At 47.3% G+C, this 17,848-nt stretch overlaps 1 pseudogene; it reads left to right on the forward strand.

The window, feature by feature from the left end:
* Window positions 1-8,124: 8,124 nt before the first annotated feature.
* Window positions 8,125-17,251, forward strand: LOC148538443 (uncharacterized; annotated as a pseudogene).
* Window positions 17,252-17,848: the final 597 nt, after the last annotated feature.

A 17,848-nucleotide genomic window follows, 5' to 3' on the forward strand; every position in this document is an offset into this window, starting at 1 on the left:
AGGAAGGTGTTGTGATGCTGTTGGGGGGGCCAGACGCGATTCTGTTGTTTCCAGATTTTTTAGGTAATAATTTTTTAAAAAACATTAAATTTTACAGTTAGAGCAAATGTATTTAAAGGTGAACCTAATTTTTTTTTGTTTTTTTGCTCCAAAATCACAACACTTTCCAAAACTGAAAAACTAATGGAACCCATTGGCAATACCCTGTACTGTATTTGGACAACTAACATAATGTTTCCGGATATACCACTACATGTTTAGTTAATTTACTTATTTTGGTTAAAAATTGTCTGTTAAAAAAGAAATATTATGTTTGCTTTTTGCTTTTGTTGTTTATGTCTGACTAAGCCAGATATTTTATTTTTGAAAACCCTGAGGCCATTTTATTTGTGTGATTCTGTGATGAAATGCTTTTTACAATTAAAAGCTTGTTTGCAACATGTTTGTTATTTAATAAATGTTTTAACAAAAAAAAAGGTTTGGTGTAAATGTATTTTGAAAGCCAATTTGAGGTGGATAATGTAGGGCAAACCCAAACTAAAAAAAAACAAAAAACATTAATGCAAATGTTCTTAAGGTTTACATAAACATTTTTGTATTAGTTACACTATGGAAAGGCACCCAGCTTTGTTCACAAAGTATTTGAAATGCAGAATTACAGCATTTAATTTTAAAGAAAAAAGAGGACAAATGTTTTTCAAACAAAAAGTTTACTGGAAAGAACAAAAATTATAAATGTACAAAGAGAAAAAAAAACTAAAAACGCTCCAGACTGCTGTAGGCAGCAGTAGGCCTCCAACAGATGGCCACTTGTTCTAGTGAGCTCCTCACGAATGTCCACAAGTATGTTGTTTAGATCTGTGCACAGAAAAATGTATTTGCAGGTTAAAAACATAAAAAATGACCCACATTTTAACATTAAACATTATTCAATGTCCCAAACAGTGGGTAGACACAATGATGTTAGGGTGTGTTCTAAAGTTTACTCCACACAACATTATTATTATGTAGAAACTTTTATGGTGTAAAAACACTTTCAAACCCTAACTATGTGGCATAACCAAAAAAACCCTAGGATGAGTTATAAACAACTGGGAGGTGTATTCTTAAGTCATGATGACCATATCCTTAAAACACACTGCACGTATTCACTTCTAGAATGTTCTTGATAATCCAAAACTACAATGTGTTTGTTTGCTATGGCTAACATCACTTTTCCTAATGAAGTTACATCTTAGTACATTTTAAACACAGTGTACACAACATTAACAAGGTTAGTCTGGTTCCTATCACCTTACTAAGTCCTGTGACATTTTTTTTTAAATCTAAAATACAAATCCAAATGTAATCAAATTTTACACCAAATAAAAAGCATTTTGTAAACCCCAAAAGGCATACATTTTTGGGCACCCCAAAAAAAAAGGGCCCAGGCACAAAACATAAGCACAAACTATTGAATAACAGGATTACTGCGCAATGATTATGACACCCATACTGTAAAAATGAAAACAAACACACAGCCAAAATATTTAAAAAAATACATGGATAACAACAACACTCCACAAAAATAAATTTAAATAAAAAAAAATATTAAAAAACACATACCATCAGAGCGTGGCAACGACGCACCTGATGGAGATGGTGCTGGAGATGGGGAGTAATTTGGAGTTGGTGGAATGGTGGGAGGGGAAATGGAGTGGAAAACATCAAAGGGAGGGGATATTTGGGATGAGGACTCGGGCACGGGAGTGGTAATTTGGGATGAGTGGGCAGGGGAGGGAGGAATACTAGGGGAGTTTTGGAAGAGGGAGGGAGGGTTACTGGGGGAGTATGGTGGTGGGGAGGGAGGGCTGAGTTGAGCGGATGGGGAAGGTGAGGGGGAGGGCTGCAGGTTGGGACCTGCATTGCGTCCAAATCTCCGCTGTGTTTCTAAAATTTAAAGAGATTAAAATAATCTAAGTTTAGTTTTCACTTTCGCCTACACAATACAAGTACACTTTACACATTCAGGACAATAGGGACAACATACAGGAGGGTTTGTTTACATTTAATAAAAGAATTGGAAAAGGAACAGACATTTTTAACCGTCCAATAATTATAACATTTATACAAACGCATACTTACGTTTGCGTAATCGCGCCCGCAAATTTCCCAAAAGGACTGGTGACCAGAGGCCCAAATCTGACCACCGCCTCTCTAGTTGCGCTATATTGCGCCTAAATCCCACACTGCGAAGGGCTCTCCTCACCTCCGCATAGGCCGCACGCTTTATGCGGTTGGAAATTGGAGGCTGGACCAAGCCACCTGTCCATAATATTCACAAGGATCATCAATTCCCGACGGGGAAAGGCCGCGGCTCTCATGATGGCAATGGCTGATTTTACAGAAAACATGAAATATACATGGGGTAAAATAAAGATGATTGGCTAAAATATTTACTCAGCTTCCTAAAAAAAAACACTATTGGCCAATCCTTTAATCATGTGACCCGAAAAATAAGGTCAGATTTGATTGGATAAAACATGCAGTGTGCAATTGCAAACATAAGAGTGCAAATGATCCTAACGCAAAATGCACATGCATTTTTAAAGTTAACACAGTTAGCAACAGTACATTCACAGATAATAAACATTACTTTGTTTTGGAAATTTTGAAAAAAAACGAGAACGGGGAAAACATCCACAAAAAAAACAATAAAGTTTATTGACACATGACAAAAAACTGAATAAAAAGAACAGCAAGAGTTAAACACTCTTAATTAGATAATTGACAACAAGCTAATAACAAGCTGTTAGATAGTCCATGTAAACATGACATGTGACCATCAATACAACACATACGGCCGCAACCATCACAACATAATTAGCATACATTGACTGACAGCGCCTGACTACGACTGTCTCGTTCGTTCGATCAGATCAGTCGGTAGCTAGAGGAGGTGCAGTGCTAACGAATGGGCGTCACTTTGTTTACGATCGACCAGCCGTACGATCGGATTTTGCGGATGTACCCAGTATGATCGTGCGGCCGCTACGACCGACTCTGTCTGAATGAGGTCCTCAGTGAGTTAAATTAGCGACGCTGCAAGTATGCATATCAGGATTGGCCACAGCATTAGCATAAAGATGAAAAGTGGCTGCGGCAAAAAACACACCCACCACAGAATCAGCCTTAAAGAAACACTACACTACTAACTATTAGCCACCAGGAAGGATGGATGCCAGGCTATTGTCGAGCCATGACTTACCCAGTTTCGCTGCCAGAAATCAGCGTTACCACAGTTTTCCAAAACATCCCATACAGTTATTTAAAGGGATATTACTCCTTTCCAGAATTTGGTATAGAAATCTCCCTATCCTCCAGCAAATAGTTTTCCCATTAGTCAGGAACCCAATAAGTTAGGCTTTTGTTGGTCCTGTTTTGCATTGCATTGAATTGCTTGTTTGCTGCTCTTTATATTGTCATCTACATTGCAAATGTTGTATTTAGGTAGATCAGGTAGTGCATGACACCTAGCAGGTAGTTGTTAGTTGTGCAGTTGGTTGGCCACACAGTTGTGATGTTAAGATCAGTGCACCATGTTACAAATGACCTGGTATACCAGGGATGAGGAACCTTTTTTCTGCCGAGGGCCATTTTGATATATACAACATTATTTGTGGGCCCGGTGCAGGCCATGCCACCTGCATGTGACGTTACATAAGGCAGGGCCACAATCGCCGGTGATTACAGCAATGCCCGGAGCATCCTGAGGATGCTCCGGGGAGCTGTAAGGGCAGCGGTGTGACCATCAGAAGCATCCTAAGGGCGCTCCAGGCAGCACTGCTGCATAGATGAGGCTAGCAGAAAAGAGCTCTGAGGGCCAGACCAAATGATCCCGCGGGCCTTACATGGCCCCCGGGCCAGAGGTTCCACATCCCTGTGGTAGATAGAACATAAATGCTAAGGGAGGGCTATATTGTGCTTACTATAGATGACAGTAAGTGGAGGCATGAACGGAGATCAAGTGACCCGACAAACTCTGCGGTGAGTACTTTCAGGGGATGTTCTACCATTCCTTGCCACCCATGTGAGACCGGTGGCTGCAGGGGAAGCTATGTCTCCTGGTCCCGCTCTCTGTCCCCTCCCTCCCACTCTCCACCCCCTCCCTCCCGATCTCCACCCCATCCCTCCTGTTTGTAAAATTTATAAAATACAAATTTCTTATAAAATACACTTGTAGCCTCTCATTCCCTGTCATTACCTGTCCAGAGCAATCATGGCAAGTGCACCGGTGGTGTGGTTGTGTAGCCTCATCCCAGCTACAGGAGCCGTACACACCAGAAGTGCCGTTTCCTTTGTCTTTACAGATATATTGTCCTTGTGTTTGTGGGAGAGCTGCGCTGGTTGGTAAATCTTTTCTTATCAGGATACAGTAACGCCCATTACAGCGCACATATGGGACAGACTATGGAAATAACAGGTATGAACAGTAGGATGAATTGTTTTCATTCATGTTTGATAGATGAGAGACCTGAGGACAGTATAGATAAGGGGGGAAATCAGAGACAAGGGAATAGATGTTACAGAGACAAGGTAAAAATGGGACAATAGATATGGGGGTACACAAGAGATGAGAAGAGAGACATCCCAGAATGATGGTAGCAGGACAGTCCAGAGACAAGGGGTGCAGACATTAGGGGTGTATAGTTACTAAAGTGAGAGGTTTTAGAAGTGGAGATGTTGCCCATAGCAACCATTCAGATTCTATCTATTATCTTCTAGAAGGTGCTAGATAAATGTTAAGTAGAATCTGATTGGTTGCTATGGGCAACATCTCCACTTCTATAAACCCGCACTTTAGTAAATATACCCCTAGTAGCACACAGGGTAATTTCTAAAATTGACATACAATAGATATAGTAAGGTGCAGGTGCTGAGATGAAGACAGGTCGGCATTAAATGCTCTTGTTTTGCGAGCATGGCACCTTTCCAGTATCTATTAAGACAGATACCACAATTTGTCATATTTTAGTGAGCAGTGCTTGTTAATCCTGACGTGCATTTGCTTCGGCGAGTGGTAATGTCCCGATGGGTAGCCGTCATCTGAGACATTGCCCACAATGCTGTAGTGCAGCTCTGTCTCCTGGTCCCGCTCTCTGCCCCCTCTCTTCCACTCTCCACCCCCTCCATCCTGCTCTCCACCCCATCCCTCCTGCTCTCCATCCCCTTCCTCCAGCTCTCTGCCCTCTCCTGGTGCTGATCCTCTTCACACGTCACACTACCACTCACATCATGCCAAGGTAGTGTTAAATACCAGCAGCAGGGAGCTAATAGAAAACGAAGGTTGCCTAGACATGAGTGAAATAAGAATCCTGGGTTTTTGCTGATTGGCTGTCTTGACAGCCTTGTTACTAGGCAGATTAAATGGTTAGGTGTCAGGTGTTTTTTAGCTGGCCAATGCCTGGAGTTGTGGGTGTGCCTGTGATATCAGTATAAAAGAAGTGATTAGCATTTGATCTGCCTCTTTGGTGATTTCTGGAGTACAGCTAAGTGTCACACCCTTTGTTTCTTGGTTCTATTCCTTATCATTGTATTCCTTTATTCCATTTTCTTTGCTTTCTAACAGCCCTTCTCAATCATGCCCCGTCCCAAGAGGTCTGCCCCCCTTCCAAGCCGGCTGGCTGAGTTCTCACACCCACTCCGGGCTGCCCCTGCCAGCTCTCCTAACCGCCCACATTCCCCCCCCCATCTGGCCTCCCCGTTTCTCCCTCCCAGCGCATCCTTTCCTGCCCTCCTGGTTCCCCTGGCAGCCCCAGCTCAGCGGGCAGTAGCGTGTCCGCTTCCCCTGCCTGCACCCCCCCCACCCGCTGGCCGAGTCTACACCACCAGCGGCTACAGGTCCTTCTGTGCTGTCCCCCCCCGCTGGTTTTTTCCCCCTTGATCAGGCCGCGTCTGTGGCTCCTCCGGTCCTTCCTCCTCCGGCGTCCGCCCCCCCCCCGCTGTTCATGGCACAGCACACCAGGCGGCGGCTGTGTCTTCCCATGCCCCCATGCCTGCGGCGCCTACCTCCCAGGGTGTTATATCACCATTTCATGCCGCTGCTGCGGCTCCGCTGGCTCCCGCTCCTGCGGCGCCTGCTTTCCCCGGTGGCCTTTTCCCTGATAGTCACGCCACGTACGCGGCTTCAGCAAACCCCGTACCTTTGGCGCTCGCTTCCCCCGCTGGTTACAGCGGGCGGGGGATTGCGCACTTGACACCATCCCCATGGCCCCCCGGTCCCGTTTGTACGGCGGGATCCGGCCCATATTTTCAACCTCCTGCCACCTTTGTCACCACACAAGACGGTAGGCAGCATGCCCTGCCTAATGTGATTGCCCCCCCCTCCAATTTTAGTACCCCCCTCTCTCAGCAGATGCCCTGGTTGGCAGGATCATATACGTCCACTTCCAGAGTTGGCTCCCACCCCCCCCCCTCTGCTTCCTTTTCTGCCTGGGCTCATCCTTCTTGGAGTGCTGGCCCTGCTCCGCCCGTCATTTCTTCTGTTTCTTCTACCCCCCATTTTTCCGTTTATCCCCCGTATGTTTCTCCTTCTTTTCCCCCTGGTTATCCTTATTGGCAACCCCCCCCTTTTACTGCCCCTTCTCCCTGGCAATCCTTCTCTCCCACTGCTCCAGTCATTCAACACCCTGTTTCCAGCACTTTTTCTTACCCACCGCTGGTGCCCATAACCCCCGTTTCCACTTTTTCTGGTACTGCCCCCCCTTTTCCTGCTCCTTCCATACCTTCTTCCTCTATCTCTGCCCCCCCGTTTCCCACCACCCCCCGTTCCCCCCCCGGTTTCCTCCCAGCACCCCACTTCTTCCGTTGCCCCCCCCCCGTAACACTGCCACCCCCCCCCAACCACGCTTTCGGTTCCACCAGTTCCCGTTTCGGTTCCTCAAGTTGTTGTTCCAGTTTCAGACATGTCGGCGCCGTCGATCATTCCGGATATCGTGGGGGCTGTCGCGGTTCCTGTTCCTGTGCGGGTGGAGGTGGACACGGAGGTGGCTCTGCTGGACCCTGCACGTGAAGTTTCGGGAAATCTTGTTTCACAGCCAGGTGCTGGTGAGTATGACACATCCTCGTCTTCTTCTTTTTCTGCATCATCCTCTCATTCATCTGGTTCCCCGGGGCGCCCGCGCAAGATTGCTAGATTAGTGGCGCGGCGATTGGCCAAGAAGACTCAGAGCAGGAATAGGACTGGTGAGGCCCCCGTACAGGTTGAGCCACCGCCTGGAGCGGATTCCGTACATTGCGCAAATACTGCGGTTCTCCGGGGGTTGCGCAAAAGCGTTAGAGAGCGAATCCGTAGGGGTAAGTTTGTTGATTTCTTCACCCTTACGGACGAGATGAAGAAGGGCTTAACCCAGGCTAAGAAACCAGGGGGGATTGGTGAGGATAGTTATTGCGGTTATAATTCCTGGCTAAAGGGCATGCTTATTTTTTCAGCGTGTTATTTAGAAACGCGACCGGAGGAACATCAGAATGTTATCAGGTACATTTACTTGGTGCATGATATGTTCTCTCGGTCACGGGGTACATCGTGGAAGGATTATGATTGCCAGTTTAGGCGTAAACATGAAGGTAGTCGGATAGTCCCTTTTGGTGTTAAAGATGTCGAAGTTTGGCTCGAGGTTTCACAGCAGCGGCGGCCTCTCTCGGACGCAGCGCCACCCCGTAAGGTTGCTTCGGTTAGGACTGGTGCGTCGGCGGTGACGAGAGGAAAGTGTTTCGCTTTTAATGACTCGAGGTGTTCTCGTGGCGCCTCTTGTCGTTTTCGTCACTCCTGTCGCATTTGCAATGGGGAGCACCCGGCCAAGGAGTGTCGCCGCGGCTCCGGAGACGCGGGGCTTGACAAGGTCGATAGCTCCAAGGCGGCTAGTTAAAGCTAGGTCACCCATTTGTTTGTCGGAGCTTTCTAATTGGTTAGCTCGTTATCCCGATAGAGAAGCTGCCGCCTTTCTGTGGGATGGTTTTAAATTCGGCTTCGGTTTACCTATTTCCGGCCCTCTGCACATTAATGCGCCACGTAATTTACGTTCCGCCCGGGAATTCCCTCAGGTGTTGCGAGCTAAGGTGGATTCTGGGGTTTTGCTGGGTAGGATGGAAGGTCCTTTTTCTTCTCCTCCCTTGCCGAATCTTTGCATCTCGCCTTTGGGGGTAGTCCCTAAGAAGGCGCCCGGTAAGTTTCGGCTTATTCAGCATTTATCTTACCCTCATGGTAACTCGGTTAATGATGCTATACCCGATTCGGCTTGTAGTGTGGTTTATCAGTCGTTTGACGATGCATTGGGTTGGTTCGTAGTTTTGGTGTTGGCGCTTTGCTGGCGAAGTTAGATGTTGAGTCCGCATTTCGCTTGTTACCATTACATCCAGACGCAATGTAGTATATGGGTTTTAGACTTGGGGGTAATTTATTTGTAGATAAATGTCTGCCCATGGGCTGTGCGGTCTCCTGTGCCTATTTTGAGAAGTTCAGTTCGTTTTTGCATTGGTGCATAGTAGCGGGCACGGGTCACATCGGTGTTGCGCATTACCTGGACGATTTTCTCTTTATAGGCACAGGAGGGAGCGAGGTTTGTACGGATCTCCTCTTTTCCGCTACAGCTTTGTTTAGAGTTTTAGGGGTTCCTGTTGCGCATGACAAGACAGAGGGGCCCTCATCTTGTCTTTCTTACCTGGGTATAGAGATTGACACGTTGGCTGGTTGTTGTCGTTTGCCGCACGATAAGGTGAATAAATTGCTAGATCAGATTGCGTTTTGTTTAGGAGCAGATAGCGTAAAATTGCGCGTGATTCAATCTTTGTTGGGGTCATTTAATTTTGCCTGTCGCATAATTCCCATGGGTAGGATTTTTTGCAGAAAGTTGGAGAGATCCATGGCCGGGGTGAGACAGCCGCATCACCACGTTCGTTTGTCTTCTGAGATTAAGGAGGATCTTCGAACATGGGCTAGTTTTCTGGTTAGTTTTAATGGTGAACGCATTTGGCCTGCTGCTCCAGTGTCGAATGCCACTTTACAGCTTTTCACCGATTCGGCTGGGTCCTCCGGTTTTGGGGCCTTTTTCAACGGGGAGTGGTGCGCAGCGTCCGGGCCTCTTGATTGGCGTTTGGAGGGTCTTACCAGTAATTTGCTTTTGTTGGAGCTTTTTCCCATTATAGTGGCAGTCGAGTTATGGAAGCAGCGTTTGGTTAGTCAACATGTAGTTTTCTGGTGTGACAATCTAGGCGTAGTTCAGGCCATCAACAATCAGCGTTCCTCCTCTCCCCCGGCCTTGCGACTCCTTAGGCATTTGGTTTTGCGTTGCTTAGAGTTTAACATTAGGTTCCGCGCGCGGCACGTCCCTGGGTCCATAACGCGGTCGCGGATGCATTGTCCCGATTTCAATTTTCTCGTTTCCGTTTGCTGGCGCCGGCGGCTTCTGCGGTTGGGTTACCTTGCCCTCCTTTTGTATGGCAGATTATCAGGCCGGAATAGAGGGCCTGGCGCAGAGGTCGCTGGCTCCGCAAAACGGAGGGCTTATGCTGCGTCGTGGCAGGATTGGCAGGCTTTCTGTTCACGCAGCCCTCAACCGGGTAAGTCTACCTCGGAGTTGATGTCTAGGTTTGTGTGGGGGCATTACCAGCAAGGTCGTTCCAAGGCTTCCATGACTTCGGCTCTGGCGGGGATTTCCTTTTTTAGTAAATTGAGGGGTTTACCGGATCCCACCAAATCGTTCCTCCTTTCTAAAGCCCTTAAAGGTTGGGCCAAGGAGTTTCCCGCCAGGGCCGACTCCCGTAGGCCTATCGACCTTCATCTCCTTGTCCGCTTGCTGGGTGTAGTGGATAGTGTTGCTTCGGATTCTTTCGGGGCTTCGTTATTCCGATTAGCTTTTGCAGTCGCGTTTTTTTGGGGCTTTCAGGGTCAGTGAGATAGTAGCTTCCAGCAAGTCCTCGGTGTCATCTGGGTTCATGTTGGGAGATATCGTGTTCCAGGAGTCATCCGTTTTGTGTAAACTACGGTTTTCCAAGATGGATCAGCTAGGCCGGGGCAGGTGGGTTACTTTACATAGACAAGATGACGCTTCGGTTTGCCCAGTGCGGCTCGCAGCTTTATATATGGCTGGGCGCCCAGCAGGTGGTGTCCAGTGGCTGGTGCACTCAAATTTGTCTCCTCTTTCTAAGTTTCAATTTGCTGCTGTGCTTCGGCGTAGCTTAGTGGCGTTAGGCTTAGATGGAGCTAGTTACGGGACTCATTCCTTTAGGATCGGTGCCGCCACTAGTGCAGCAGGAGCGTCAGCCAGTGACATTCAAAAGATCGGGAGGTGGAGGTCCTCTGCTTATAAGACGTATGTTCGCTGCGACAAGCTGTAGGTGCGCTCCTGCGACAACCCAAAAACGTTGTTTACCGTCCAGTTAACGAATGGTTAGCATTCGATAAGTGGGGGTGTGAAGGAATTTTTGGGTTTTTCCTCCCGGGAGCCATTATCTGGCCCAACTTGGTTCACGGGTAAGGTTTTTTAGTTTTTCTCCTTCACTCGGGTTACTTGTTTCCCCATTGCATCCTGGCTAGTTTAGTTGCTATGTGTTTATTTTGTTGTGTGCAGTTTGGTTTTGGTGCGGTGGCTCACGGTTAGGGTGTTCTTGCCTTACAGGGGAAGACTTTGGAGAAGAGCAGGTTTGGCTGGTCGGCCATTCCTATATTTATTGGGCTGAACGGCATGGTTTGGCTAGAAGGGCCAGTGAATTGTTGGGTGGCAGGCATGTTCGCTGGATAGGTGTGCGTGGCTTGCTGTGTGCATCTGTGCGTGGTTTGTTGGTGGAGTCTGCAGCGAAATGGGGTGTACCTGATTGGTTGGTCCTGCATGTTGGTGGGAATGATTTGTGCAAATTGAAAGGTTTGGAGTTGTCATTTCGGTTGAGAGACTTGATTGATGCAGTTCGCTTGTTGTGGCCGAATGTGCGCATTGTTTGGTCTGACATAGTGCCGCGGCTGGTTTGGCGTGGTGAACGTGACCACAAGGCTCTGGATAGGGCTAGACGTAAGGTCAACAGAGCGTTGAATAAGTATGTCTTGTCATTTGGTGGCTTGGTAGTCAGGCATAGCTTTTGGGGTTCGGATTTACCTAGATTTTTTCGCCCTGACGGGGTTCATTTTAATAATTTGGGTTTAGGGTTGTTTATTAAGGAGTTGCTTGCCTTTTTGGATTAGTGGTTTTCCTTTGGTGGCGGGCCAGTTTAAATTTGGGGCTGGCTTTGGCGGGAGAACGCTGCATCTCAGTGGCTTTATTGTGACGCAAGAGAGCGTTGTGAGGGCGCTGGACCTCGATGTAACATGACGAGTCTGTCCTCCTCGTACGAGGGGACCCGAGCGCTTTTTTACAGAAGCGCGCGGAGTAGACTGGCCCAGGAGGGAGGCGAGACCTTCATGGCGTAAGTGGGTCTTTAGGGGGAGCGTTTTACTCGTTCCCCATTTAAGTCAGTTTGAAAGCTGGAACTGAGTATGCAGCGTCTCCTGGCCACCATGGTTAGGTGAATTCATTAATTAATTAATTCAGAAATAAAAGCTGTGACCTTTTATCCAAGCTGTTATGGTGTCCGTCTCTTTCTTTATTAGATAAGTTAAGTGCTTAGTTAATTAAGGTTGGTTAAGGTATATAATTAGCAATAAGCCAATGGAGATCTTAATACTACTGCAAGCAACAACGAGACCGGGCGCTATATTCCTCCCGTTTTTTTATGCTAAATGGGGCTCTTAATGAGTATATTTACTATACTGTATGTACAGTTGAATACATCTCTGCGGCAGGACCACTCCTATCCGTATGCTTGGTTTGCTACCTGCCATTATTTGCACCAGCACTATCCTTGGTGTAAAGATCTATGGACATTCCCTCACTGAACATTGCCTACGTGAGAAGGCCCCATTAGAGTCTAGTTATACTCCTTCAGTATCAAGTAAAGGTGCAACTGAATTGCTTACTACTCTGCATCACCTACAGTTCCATACGTTCGAATCTGCAGTGTGTGCAGAGCATATACATATGGCAAAAGCATATGGACTTGTGATCAACTTTGCATTAGCCCCTAAGTTTATAATACATATAGGGCAGGGGCGTATCTATAATGGGTGCAGGGGGCCCACACCGCATACCCTGCACCCACTTATTCAATACTTACCTCCCCGGAGTCCTGCGACGGCAGTAGCAGTGCTGTACAAATTGCCTGGAAAATGGCCGCCATGGCTATTTTCCCAGAGTTTTGCACATATGCAGTAGACTCTGGCACAAACTAGTGCCCAGAGTCTACTGGAGCACTCAGTGCGCTGCCAGCCACCGGGTAGAGAGGAGGGGACCCCGGACGGAGACTTCACACGGACCCCCGCCTCTCTTAATACGCCCATGATATAGGAGTGTGTTCATAAAACTGAAGAGCCCTGTTTCCCCGAAAACAGGGCTAATCACTGCTTTCGTCAAGACTGCTGTGGAGAAAGTTATTCCTCCTCCTGCGGCAATCCCGCTTCGTGCATGCATCATATCACCATACTTTTGTATGGAGAGTGTAATTCATAAAGGAACAAAAGACTTTGTTTTCCCTATCTCTGGCTGTATCAGATTCACCATCTGTGAATGGCGTAATCTGATCGGCCATATGTTAAGGACAGGGAAGTTGAATACTTTCCTGTCTTTCGGGCAGTCCTCTGTTATAGCTCTGCCCCCTTTTTCTCCCAGCAACAACCGCAACCGTTTCCTTGGAGTGCATCTGAGTTTAAACAGTACTATCTCTAGCGTGACGTCGCATGTGCAAAAAGAAAGCGCAGAGAACGGGAAATGTACCAAAAGGAAGGAGAAATCAGGATCGCCAGAAGCCAGGATATCGGTTTGCATCGCGGAGAAGGTAAGTGCACATGAATTCATACTTAGGACACTAAAATATTGAGTTTCAAACCTGCAAAGTGTAGTGTTAACTTAGATATTGGTAACACAACTGTACATGAATAGATCCCATAATATTAATTTTGTGTATTTCATGTGGTTTTGGGGGAGATGTATCAAAGTTTAGAGAGAGATAAAGAGGAGAGAGATAAAGTACCAAACAATAAGCTCCTATCTGTTATTTTTCAAACACAGCCTGTAAAATAGCAGTTAAAAGCAGATTGGCTGGTACTTTATCTCTCCAAGGTTTGATACATCTACCTCCTAAGTATGAAAAACAGGTGTGGCCTGGGGGAGATGCGCTAAGGCTGGGTTTACACTTGCCAATGTGTGTACCCAGCAATGAGACACCTGACCGAACAATATATTGAGTGAGCGGTACACAGTGCACGATGCGTTGACTGACTGCCCGATGTCGGGCACCGACATGCAGGCCAATAGAATGACCCCGATGGACGACCCGCAGGAGCTCACATGGTCGTGCATAGTGGGTACACACTGGCCGATGTGGACGATATGTCGGCCCCATCCGTGGGATCTGGTGACATAGAACCTCATTCAGAGTCTCTCGCAATATGCGATCGCTTGCCTCCAGCGTATGCAAATTTGTCAAAGTGAAGCCACGGGAAGCGATCGCTCGCCAAGGCATAAGCACGCCCACCATGTCTTAGCGAGCGGCCAGCGTACGCCCAATCGCACAGGCAGAGCCGCCCACCAGCACACATCATCTCCAGGAAGTGTATTAAAACATTGGTACATCGAGGACAATCAGAAGCGATCGCAGCGCTTGTGGTTGCCTTACCCTACCGCAAGCACTACGAGGACTTCGGTGTAAAAAATAGGCATGTGACATGTACTATGACACTGCGTGTTAATTATGCACGCCTCTAAAACGGCGTTGAAACACTCAGGCACGCCTGCGTTTGCACCTCCACTCCCCCCTTACTAGTGTCCTGCCTCTGTTACCACCCACAAACGGCCTCTCCTGTCACTCATTTCACTGGGCTGTCTTTGCTGGGCGAGCAAGGAGTAGTTTGCGCACGCGCAGAAAGAAGCATGCGCATACGCAAACCATCGGGCCGTTTTCGAGCGCACAGCGCTAGTGAGAGACTCTGAATGAGGTCCATAGTGTGTACCCAGCATAAACCTTAGAGTAATAAAGTAGAGAATGATAAAGTACCAACCAATCAGCTCCTGTCAGTTTACAGGATGTATTTAAAAAATGACAGCTAGGTGTTGATTGGTTGGTACTTTATAACTCTCCATGTTATTACTCTCCAAGGCCCCCCTGACTGATCTAGCGTATGGCAAGTAATATATATTGTGCTTGTAAGTTCCTCCTCCTTTTGGGAGAGATGCAGTAAGCCTTGGAGAGTGATAAAGTGGAGAGTGATAAAATACCAACCCCATTAGCTCCTAACTGTCATTTTTCAAATACAGCCTGTAAAGTGAGAGTTAGGAGCTGATTGGTTGGTACTTTCTCTCTCTCCACTTTATAACTCAGTGCATCTCCCCCCAGGTCTAGAACAAGGTGGCAATTGATGACATTACTAAGTACAGGTTTTTTGTTATTTAAACAAAGTTGTGCATTTTTACCAATTTATTTTCAGCCTCACTTATTTAGACGTTTTCCAGTGCACACAGTTGAATAAGGATGATAGAGTCAACCTAGTTTAAATTTTCATAAGGGCTTTAGCCTGTCATTGCAGTCAGACCAGGTTTAGGGCCTGATTCAGCAAGGATCGCAATTGCAAACTGCACGCAAGCTCCCTTGCGGGAGTCTGATCCGGGGGCCGCCGCATCTTCTCCATCCCCGACTCAATTGTGTTTGGTCGGTGAGTCTGGGTCATATGTCTGCAGTGAAGACACAGCAGGGAGGGATCTGAATAGTGATACTGCTGTGGCTGCCATGTAAATCTTCACAGGCTGCCATGTAAACAGTAGCCTGTGCAGGTTATAGTGGCGTTCAGTAACACCACAAAGTTCTGAAACAAATGCTTATGCGGAACTTGATGAATAACTCTTGACACTTAATTTTTTACAAAAGTAGGTGAAAATTTTAATTTTCACATGCTTTTGTGAAAAATAAGTGATGATGAATAGGCCCCTCTGTCTCCTATTTTTATTTCTGAACCCTGAATCTATCAACACCAACGTCTTCCCTTCAGAGCAAGCCTGGGGTATCGGGAGAGGGGGGACCCCTTTTTTCGGGGTCCCTGCCTCCCCCGAGGTCCCCGGCTTGGGGTGAGAATGCTTTAGCCCTGGAGACCCGGTAATAAAAAGTGGGAGGCACATATAGAAACCGTTGTAATTCCTACACCGTTCACCTGATTTGGATGTAATTACCCTCAAATTAAATCTGAAAGTCTGAAGCTAAAGCTCATCTTGTTTGTTTCATTTCAAAGCCATTGTGGTGGTGAATAGAGGCCAAAATATGAAAATTCTGTCAATGTCCCAATATTTATGCACCTGACTGTATGTCTGTGTGTAAATTTATTGCAGGGAAAAATCCAGGAATATGTCATTTTTAAGACTGAATTGTATGTACAAGGTTATTGTAAAACCACAATAGCATACACCAGCAGTTCCCAAACGTGGTCCTCAAGGCACCCTAACAGTCCAGGTTTTAAGGATATCCATGGCTGAGCACAGGATAAGTATGGCATGCCGGTGTTTGAGATCCCGGCGGTCAGAATTCCAATGCCAGCATCCCGACAGGGTTAGGATAGCGACACCTGTCGGTAAGTATCCTAACCCTAACCCTTCCTTCCCGCACCCTAAACAGCCTCCCCCTAGTGCTAAACCTAACCCTCCCCCCAGTGCCTAACCCTAACCCTCCCCCTAGTGCCTAACCCTAACCCTCCCCCTAGTGCCTAACCCTAACCTTCCCCCTAGTGCCTAACCTCAACCCCTAGCCCTCCCACTAACCCCACTACTTACCATCAGGATGCTGGCGCTGGGATTCTGGCTTGTGTTGGGATTCCGGTGCCGGCATTCTGAGCGCCGGCATCCCGATAGCTGGGATTTCAACTACATCCCCTGAGCACAGATGGTTAAATCAAAACAAAGGGGGCACTAATTAAGTCACCTGTGCTCAAGCATGGCTATCCTTAAAACCTGGACTGTTAGGGTGCCTTGAGGACCAAGGCCCTGATTCAGAGCCGGACGCTCTGACCAGAGCGCTCGCTCTGAATCAGGGCCCACCTCCATAAATATGGAGCGTCCTCCTGGACGCTCGTATAGCTGTGGGTCACCACCCACAGCCTATACGAGCGTGCAGGATGATGGTCGCGATGTTCTTGACCATCGCCAGTGCGAGCAGAAGCCTGCGGTTGAGTTTCTCAACCGCAAGGCCAGGAGTGATTTTGGCTCTATCAGAGCCCAAATCACTCCCACTGACATCACTAGTGATGTCAGTGGGGCCGGCTTCTGACGGTAGGTGTTCCCTTGGGAACGCCTCCGTCTGGCAGGCACGCCCCCGGCACGCCCACCAAAGGGGGCATGCTGTCAATCAACATCGACAGCACGCCCCCTTTGATCAGACACAACGAGCGAAGGAAAGTCCTTCGCTCGTCGCGTCTCGCGCATGCGCACGACAGAGCTCCCTCCGTCGTGCACATGCGCAGTGCACACCATCGACCCACTTGCGAGCGGACAGCCGCTCGCGAGTGGGTCTGAATCAGGCCCCAAGTTTTTAAACCACTGGCACACACACATCCCTCTTCTAGATATGTCAGGAGATACGCAGAATGTTTAAAAATTCACTGAATATGAATCTGCTTGGAGACTACCATATGTTGCTGATTCTGAGTCGGACGCTGTATTTGTGGGTAGTCACAGAAGCATGATTTACTACCTTATGCTAATGCGCAATTTCGTTCAGCGAATGCAGACATCCATGCATCTGTAATTGGGAAGCTGTGCCGCCCATTGATTTTACGCCACCTGTGACACCGCCATCAGTATCGGCACTTGCCCCAGCCTCATGCTAGATACAAGATATCCATTCGAAACAGGTCTCCATTGTCCTTATGCATGACTCACGCCCACGACACCCTCTCAAGTCAGGGCGGCTCTGTGCGCTTGATTTGTCGCCGCTCAGTTCTCTAAAACACCAAAGTTCACAAAAACAGATCCAGCCAAGTTCCGTCTGACTCAAAATAAGACAGATATATGCAAAAATGCGTAAATTGGCATCTGCACATACCCTGTATGCAAAAATGCACCATTTGCATCCAACTCAGAATCAGATCCTAATATGGGATTATAACCCATATGTCTGTGTTCTCTTACAACAGAGACAAGAAATTCAGTAAGCAGTTCTGTTTCTATATTTACTCGCTTTCATTATAAGAAACTGTTTTGCATAATATTATGGTATGTAATTTTCTTATCTTATGTTATACATTAGCATGCAAATGCTAGTGCTATACAGCAGCGTAGCAGGGCTCTAAAGCACACAGACACAGCCCGCGCCCTAAGCGCATGACATCATTATGTCATGCAGGTGGTGCGGGGCCGCTGGCAATGGGAAGTGGAGCACTGCCCAGAACATAATGAGGATGCTCTGAGCGGCTGCACAGATTGCAGGGTGTCTGCCTGGAGTGTTTGAAGGTTGCTTCGGGCAACACTGCAGCAGCAATACTGGCTGCAGGGTGCTGTTCCAGGAACCATGCTAACCAGAAGAAGCCCTGAGTTCTGTGTGGCAGTACCTGTCGCACACCCGTAGTTATGGCCCTGGTGCTATATAAAGAAAAGTGTATAATAATGTTATTAATATTAAACCTCATTTAATAAGGTTCTGTCTTCGTGTTCTTAGACTCACGGTCAGACACTATTATAAATGCTACATAACTGTAAAACAGGTATTGATACCGTTTGAACAGCATCGATATTAGAGAGATTTGATTGCA

This window comes from Taudactylus pleione, unplaced genomic scaffold (assembly GCF_031769625.1).
Source record: "Taudactylus pleione unplaced genomic scaffold, aTauple2 ptg000040l, whole genome shotgun sequence".
Taxonomy (NCBI): Eukaryota; Metazoa; Chordata; class Amphibia; order Anura; family Myobatrachidae; genus Taudactylus; species Taudactylus pleione.